Source organism: Triticum aestivum, chromosome 7A (genome assembly GCF_018294505.1).
Source record: "Triticum aestivum cultivar Chinese Spring chromosome 7A, IWGSC CS RefSeq v2.1, whole genome shotgun sequence".
NCBI classification, from domain to species: domain Eukaryota; kingdom Viridiplantae; phylum Streptophyta; class Magnoliopsida; order Poales; family Poaceae; genus Triticum; species Triticum aestivum.
This window is the reverse complement of record NC_057812.1, coordinates 237,197,525-237,205,820: the sequence shown is the minus strand read 5'-3', so window position 1 is coordinate 237,205,820 and position 8,296 is coordinate 237,197,525.

Here is an 8,296-nt window from a genome sequence, read left to right as displayed (position 1 = left end):
TAGTGATTGACAGAATTCTCTAGTCACCATCACCAAGTTAGTAGAACTTCGTGATGAACTATAATATGCAAGGGATGACGAAAGTAATTACCAAGCTCTTCATGATGCTGAAATCGACGAAGGTAGAAATCAAGAAAAACATCAAGTGTTGATGGTTAACAAGACCACTAGTTTCAAGAAAAGGGCAAAGGGAAAGAAAGGGAACTTCAAGAAGAACGGCAAGCAAGTTGCTGCTCAAGTGAAGAAGCCCAAGTCTGGACCTAAGCCTGAGACTAAGTGCTTCCACTGCAAAGGGACTGGTCACTAGAAGCGGAACTACCCCAAGTAATTGGCGGATAAGAAGGATGGCAAAGTGAACATAGGTATATTTGATATACATGTTATTGATATGTACTTTACTAGTGTTTGTAGCAACCCCTCGGTATTTGATACTGGTTCAGTTGCTAAGAGTAGTAACTCGAAACGGGAGTTGCAAAATGAACAGAGACTAGTTAAGGGTGAAGTGACGATATGTGTTGGAAGTGGTTCCAAGATTGATATGATCATCATCGCACACTCCCTATACTTTCGGGATTAGTGTTGAACCTAAATAAGTGTTATTTGGTGTTTGCATTGAGCATGAATATGATTTGATCATGTTTATTACAATACAGTTATTCATTTAAGTAAGAGAATAAATTGTTGTTCTGTTTACATGAATAAAACCTTCTATGGTCATACACCCAATGAAAATGGTTCATTGGATCTCGATCATAGTGATACACATATTCATAATATTGAAACCAAAAGATGCAAAGTTAATAATGATAGTGCAACTTATTTGTGGCACTGCCGTTTAGGTCATATTGGTGTAAAGCGCATGAAGAAACTCCATGCTGATGGACTTTTGGAATAACTTGATTATGAATCAGTTGATGCTTACGAACCATGCCTCATGGGCAAGATGACTAAGACTCCGTTCTCCGGAACAATGGAGCGAGCAACAGATTTGTTGGAAATCATACATACTGATGTATGTGGTCCGATGAATATTGAGGCTCGTGGCAGGTATCATTATTTTCTGATATTCACAGATGATTTGAGCAGATATGAGTATATCTACTTGATGAAACACAAGTCTGAAATATTTGAAAAGTTCAAAGTATTTCAGAGTGAAGTGGAGAATCATCATAACAAAAAAAAAGTTTCTACGATATGATCGCAAAAGTAAAATATTTGATTTATGAGTTTGGCCTTCAGTTAAAACAATGTGAAATAGTTTCACTACTCACGCCACCTGGAACACCACAGTGTAATGGTGTGTCCGAACGTCATAACCGTACTTTATTAGATATGGTGCGATCTATGATGTCTCTTACCGATCTACCACTATCGTTTTGGGGTTATACATTAGAGACAACTGCATTCACGTTAAATAGGGCACCATCTAAATCCGTTGAGACGGCACCGTATGAACTATGGTTTGGCAAGAAACCTAAGTTGTCGTTTCTTAAAGTTTGAGGTTGCAATGCTTATGTGAAAAAGTTTCAACCTGATAAGCTCTAACCCAAATCGGAGAAGTGCGTCTTCATATGATACCCAAAAGAAAATGTTGGGTACACCTTCTATCACAGATCCAAAGGCAATATATTCGTTGCTTTGAATGGATCCTTTCTAGAAAAGGAGTTTCTCTCAAAAGAAGCGAGTGGAAGGAAAGTAGAACTTGATGAGGTAACTGTACCTGCTCCCTTATTGGAAAGTAGTTCATCACATAATTCTGATCCTGTGACTACTACACCGATTAGTGAGGAAGCTAATGATGATGATCATGTAACTTCAGATCAAGTTACTACCGAACCTCGTAGGTAAACCAGAGTGAGATCCGCACCAGAGTGGTACAGTAATCCTGTTCTGGAGGTCATGTTACTTGACCATGACGAGCCTACGAACTATGAGGAAGCGATGATGAGCCCAGACTCTGCGAAATGGCTTGAGGCCATGAAATCTGAGATGAGATCCATGTATGAGAACAAAGTATGGACTTTGATTGACTTGCCCAATAATCGGCGAGCCATTGAGATTAAATGGATCTTCAAGAGGAAGACGGACGCTGATAGTAGTGTTACTATCTACAAAGCTAGAATTGTCGCAAAAAGGTTTTCGACAAGTTCAAGGTGTTGACTACGATGAGAGTTTCTCACTCGTATCTATGCTTAAGTCTGTCCGAATCATGTTAGAAATTGCCGCATTTTATGAAATCTGGCAAATGGATAAACAAAAACTGTATTCTTTAATGTATTTATTAAAGAAGAGTTGTATATGATGCAACTAGAAGGTTTTGTCAATCCTAAAGATACTAATAAAATATGCAAGCTCTAGCAATCCATCTATGGACTGGTGCAAGCATCTCGGAGTTGGAATATACGCTTTGATAAGTTGATCAAAGCATATAGTTTTATACAGACTTGCGGTGAAGTCTGTATTTACAAGAAAGTGAGTGTGAGCACTACATCATTTCTGATAAGTATATGTGTATGACATATTGTTGATCGAAAATAATGTAGAATTATTCTGCAAAGCATAAAGGAGTGTTTGAAAGGAGTTTTTCAAAGAAAGACCTCGGTGAAGCCGCTTACATATTGAGCATCAAGATCTATAGAGATAGATCAAGACGCTTGATAAGTTTTCAATGAGTACATACCTTAACAAGTTTTTGAAGTAGTTCAAAATGGAACAGTCAAAGAAAGAGTTCTTGCCTGTGTTACAGGGTGTGAAATTGAGTAAGACTCAAAGCCCGACCATGACAGAAGATAGAGAGAGAATGAAAGTCATTCCCTATGCCTCAGCCATAGGTTCTATAAAGTATGTCATGTTGTGTACCAAAACTATTGTATACCCTGCCCTGAGTTTGGCAAGGGAGTACAATAGTGATCTAGGAGTAGATCACTGGACATTGGTCAAAATTATCCTTAGTGGAATAAGGATATGTTTCTCGATTATGGAGGTGACAAAAGGTTCGTCGTAAAGGGTTACGTCGATGCAAGTTTTGACACTGATCCAGATGACTCAAAATCTCAATCTGGATACATATTTAAAGTGGGAGCAATTAGCTAGAGTAGCTCCGTGCAGAGCATTGTTGACATAGAAATTTGCAAAATACTTACGGATCTGAATGTGGCAGACCCGTTGACTAAACTTCTCTCACAAGCAAAACATGATCACACCTCAGTACTCTTTGGGTGTTAATCACATAGCAATGTGAACTAGATTATTGACCCTAGTAAACCCTTTGGGTGTTGGTCACATGTCGATGTGAACTATGGGTGTTAATCACATGGTGATGTGAACTATTGATGTTAAATCACATGGCGATGTGAACTAGATTATTGACTCTAGTGCAAGTGGGAGACTGAAGGAAATATGCCCTAGAGGCAATAATAAAGTTATTATTTATTTCTTTATATCATGATAAATGTTTATTATTCATGCTAGAATTGTATTAACCGGAAATATAATACATGTGTGAATACATAGACAAACAGAGTGTCACTAGTATGCCTCTACTTGACTAGCTCGTTGATCAAAGATGGTTATGTTTCCTAAACCATAGACATGAGTTGTCATTTGATTAACGAGATCACATCATTAGGAGAATGATGTGATTGACTTGACCCATTCCGTTAGCATAGCACTTGATCGTTTAGTATGTTGCTATTGCTTTCTTCATGACTTATACATGTTCCTATGACTATGAGATTATGCAACTCCCGTTTACCAGAGGAACACTTTGTGTGCCACCAAACATCACAACGTAACTGAGTGATTATAAAGGTGCTCTACAGGTGTCTCCGAAGGTACTTGTTGGGTTGGCGTATTTCGAGATTAGGATTTGTCACTCCGATTGTCGGAGAGGTATCTCTGGGCCCTCTCGGTAATGCACATCACTTAAGCCTTGCAAGTATTGCAACTAATGAGTTAGTTGCAGGATGATGTATTACGGAACGAGTAAAGAGACTTGCCGGTAACGAGATTGAACTAGGTATTGAGATACCGACGATCGAATCTCGGGCAAGTAACATATCGATGACAAAGGGAACAACGTATGTTGTTATGCGGTCTGACCGATAAAGATCTTCGTAGAATATGTGGGAGCCAACATGAGCATCCAGGTTCCACTATTGGTTATTGACCGGAGACGTGTCTCGGTCATGTCTACATTGTTCTCGAACCCGTAGGGTCCGCACGCTTAAGGTTTCGATGACAGTTATATTATGAGTTTATGAGTTTTGATGTACCGAAGGAGTTCGGAGTCCCGGATGAGATCGGGGACATGATGAGGAGTCTCGAAATGGTCGAGACGTAAAGATCGATATATTGGACGACTATATTCAGACATCGTAAAGGTTCCGAGTGATTCGGGTATTTTTCGGAGTACCAAAGAGTTACAGAAATTTGTCGGGGAGTATATGGGCCTTATTGGGCTTTAGGGGAAAGAGAGAAGAGAGGTTGGGCGCCCCCCCAAGGCCTAGTCCGAATTGGACTAGGGGGAGGGGCTGCGCCCCCTCCTTCCTTCTCTTCTCCCTTCCCTTGCCTTGACTCCTACTCCTACTACTTGGAAGGGGGGAATCCTACTCCGGTGGGAGTAGGACTCCTCCAGGGCGCGCCATAGGGGCCGGCCCTCTCCCCCCTCCTCCACTCCTTTATATACGTGGCCAGGGGGCACCCCATAGACACAACAATTGATCCTTGAGATCTATTAGCCGTGTGCGGTGCCCTCCTCCACCATAATCCTCGATAATATTATAGCGGTGCTTAGGCGAAGCCCTGCGACGGTAGAACATCAAGATCGTCACCACGCCATCGTGCTGACGGAACTCTTCCCCGACATTCTGCTGGATCGGAGTCCGGGGATCGTCATCGAGCTGAACGTGTGCTAGAACTCGGAGGTGCCATAGTTTCGGTGCTTGATCGGTCGGGCCGTGAAGACGTACGACTACATCAACCGCGTTGTGCTAACGCTTCCGCTTTCGGTCTACGAGGGTACATGGACAACACTCTCCCCTCTTGTTGCTATGCATCACCATGATCTTGCGTGTGCATAGGATTTTTTTTGAAATTACTACGTTCCCCAACACAAATCTATCTGGTCACAAGATGTGAATGAAGTGGATAGTGCCAAAACTATTGCAGCCAAATTCAAAAGATTAAGAAAAGGGCTGAAGATTTGGGCCAGACAACTCTCAGACCTGAAGAGCACTATTGCAGATACTATTTTCCTTATCCTCTGCTATGATCATTTTGAAGAATTCAGGCCACTTACCACAGAGGAATCAAATGGGAGGAGAATCCTTAAGGAGCATATTGCTCAACTACTTGATCATCACAGAATTTATTGGAAACGGAGAGCCACCATTAGACAAATTCAGATGGGGGAGGCCAATACCAAATATTTTCAAGCCAAGGCCACAATCAAACACAAAAACAATTGTATTGCTATGCTCATAGATGAAACTGATAATGAATTTCATGATCACCAGGCTAAGGCAGCTATCCTTTTCAGAGCATTCAGAGACAGGCTGGGCACAAAAATCCCTTCTGAGAATCCCCTCAACCTTCATGAGCTTCTGCATGCTTCAGTTGATTTATCAGAGCTAGAAATTCCATTCACCAACAAGGAGATTGATGAGATGGTAAACCATATGCCATTAGACAAGTCACCTGGGCCAGATGGTTTTAATGCAGCTTTCCTTAAGGCATGTTGGGATATTGTTGCTGTTGATTTTTACAGGCTCATTCATGATTTCTACCATGGCAATGTAAATATTCAAAGCATCAATTATTCCTTTATCACTCTAATCCCCAAAATAGATGCTGCTTCTGGACCATCTGATTTTAGACCCATCTCCTTGCTCAACTGCACACTCAAGATCATAACCAAGCTGTTGGCCAATAGACTGCAAAAAGTTATCCTCAAATTGGTCCACACCAACCAGTGTGGATTCTTGAATAATAGATGCATCCAGGATTGCCTTGCATGGTCTTATGAATATATCCATCAATGTTTTCAAAGCAAAAAAGAATTGGTCTTATTAAAGCTTGATTTGAGAAGGCATTTGACATGCTTAATCATAACACCATCATCCAGATCATGAGAGCTAAGGGTTTTGGACCTAGGTGGATTCACTGGATACAAATGATCTATGGGTCTGGGTTTTCCTCAGTCCTTCTCAATGGAGTTCCAGGTAAACAGTTTCTCTATAAGAAGGGTGTTAGACAAGGTGACCCCTTATCACCCCTCATCTTTGTGATTGCTGCTGATCTACTTCAAACCATGATGAATGAAGCCATGCACAACAATTTACTACATTCTCCATTGATACATCATTCATGCCCTGACTACCCTATCATTCAGTATGCTGATGACACTATTCTGGTGGCCAATGCTGATAGTAGGCAGCTAGAACACATCAAAAACCTTCTGCTCCATTATGCTGCATACACTGGGCTCAAAGTGAACTACTCAAAGTCAACTCTCATTGCAATCAACACCCCCTAGGACAAGATGGACACTCTTTCTCAGTTATTGGGCTGTCAGATTGGAGCTTTGCCACACAAATATCTGGGTCTTCCTTTGTGTCATACTAAGCCCAAGATTGTGGATTTTCTCCCAATGTTACAAAGGATTGAATCAAGGCTATTGAGTTGCTCTACCTTGCTATCCTTTGGTGACAAATTGACCCTCATTAAATCTGTCTTCACCAGCATGCCCACTTTTGTTATGTGCACACTTTGGATCCCTAAAACAGTGGTCAAGCAGATTAATTCTTATCTTATGAACTGTTTCTGGAGGAAATTTGGCACTCAGGATAGAGGTATGGTTCTGGTCTCTTGGGATAAGGTTTGTCAGCCCAAATCGCATGGTGGCCTGGGAGTCCTAGATATCTATAAGCATAATCAGGCCCTGCTTATGAAATTCTTGCATAAGTTTTTCAACAAAGATGACACACCTTGGGTCAAGATTTTATGGGAACCTATTACCAAGATGGTCTGCCGAGTAACAAATTGTTGGGTTCTTTCTGGTGGAAAGGCATTCTGCAGACTTTGCCTGAATAGAAGAAACATGCTAGATGCATACCAGGAAAGGGGGAGACTATTCTGTTTTGGCGTGATAATTGGTCGGACCTACCACTCCATCTAAAGATGCCTGAACTCTATTTTTTTGTCATCAACAAAGACATCACAATGAACCAAATGCTAGAGCAACACGAACTGGAGACCTGTTTCCACCGACCTCTCTCTCAACAGGCTTTTAACCAATTCAACCTCTTTCAAGATCAACTGCATGGTCTGATTCTCACTAAGGACACTGATAAGTGGAGATATAACTGGGCCTCACCAACCTTCTCAGCTATGAAGATGTACAATAATCTGATTGACAAGAATAAAGCACACTTCATCTTCAGGCAGTTATGGAAATCGAATTGCAGACTAACGCACAAGATTTTCTTTTGGATGCTACTCTATGACAGAGTTAGTACAAGGAATCTGCTACACAGAAAAAACATGCACCTGCCTGACTACAACTGCGCTCTTTGCTTGGACAGAACCCAATAAACTTTAATTCACCTGTTCTGGGACTGCCACTTTGCACTTAACTGCTGGAATTGTATTCTCCCAACAGATAGAGGGGTATTTCGACCTATGATGAGGTTGGACCGATGATTAAGCATCTTCCCCAAGATTTGGCTATGGAGATCATTACCATGGGCCGCTGGGGAATATGGATGGTCAGGAATGATAAGATATTCAGATCTACTCCACCTAGTTTGAATACCTGGAAATTCTATGTTCAGGAAGGCATGCAACACATTAAACTCAGAACGAAGGAAGCCAAGGCTGCAAAGATAGATCAGTGGATTGAACAGACCCTGTAACTCATTCTATTATGATACCTAGAACTGGCATTGGGTGATTTGTGGTTGGTTTTTGTACTTTGTAGTTTGTACTTTGTATATATTACATTTAATGAAAATACCGTAGAACAATTGTTCTACGGTCACAGGGTAAAAAAAACGCTTCAAATCCATGCAATTCAAAGTGGTGTTACAAAATCAAAAGAATACAATTGGAATAGTGGAGTCCATATGTCTTATATAGGCAAACCCATTTTCAAGCTATTTTTGCTATGCATTAGTACACTACAAGTACATTTTAAATCCCATTGCATTCAGCTGTGATATCTAAACTACTATTATGTTAAGTTTTTTGTGTTTTAGCTTTACACAAACTTCTCATATATTTAAATCATAAGAATGAA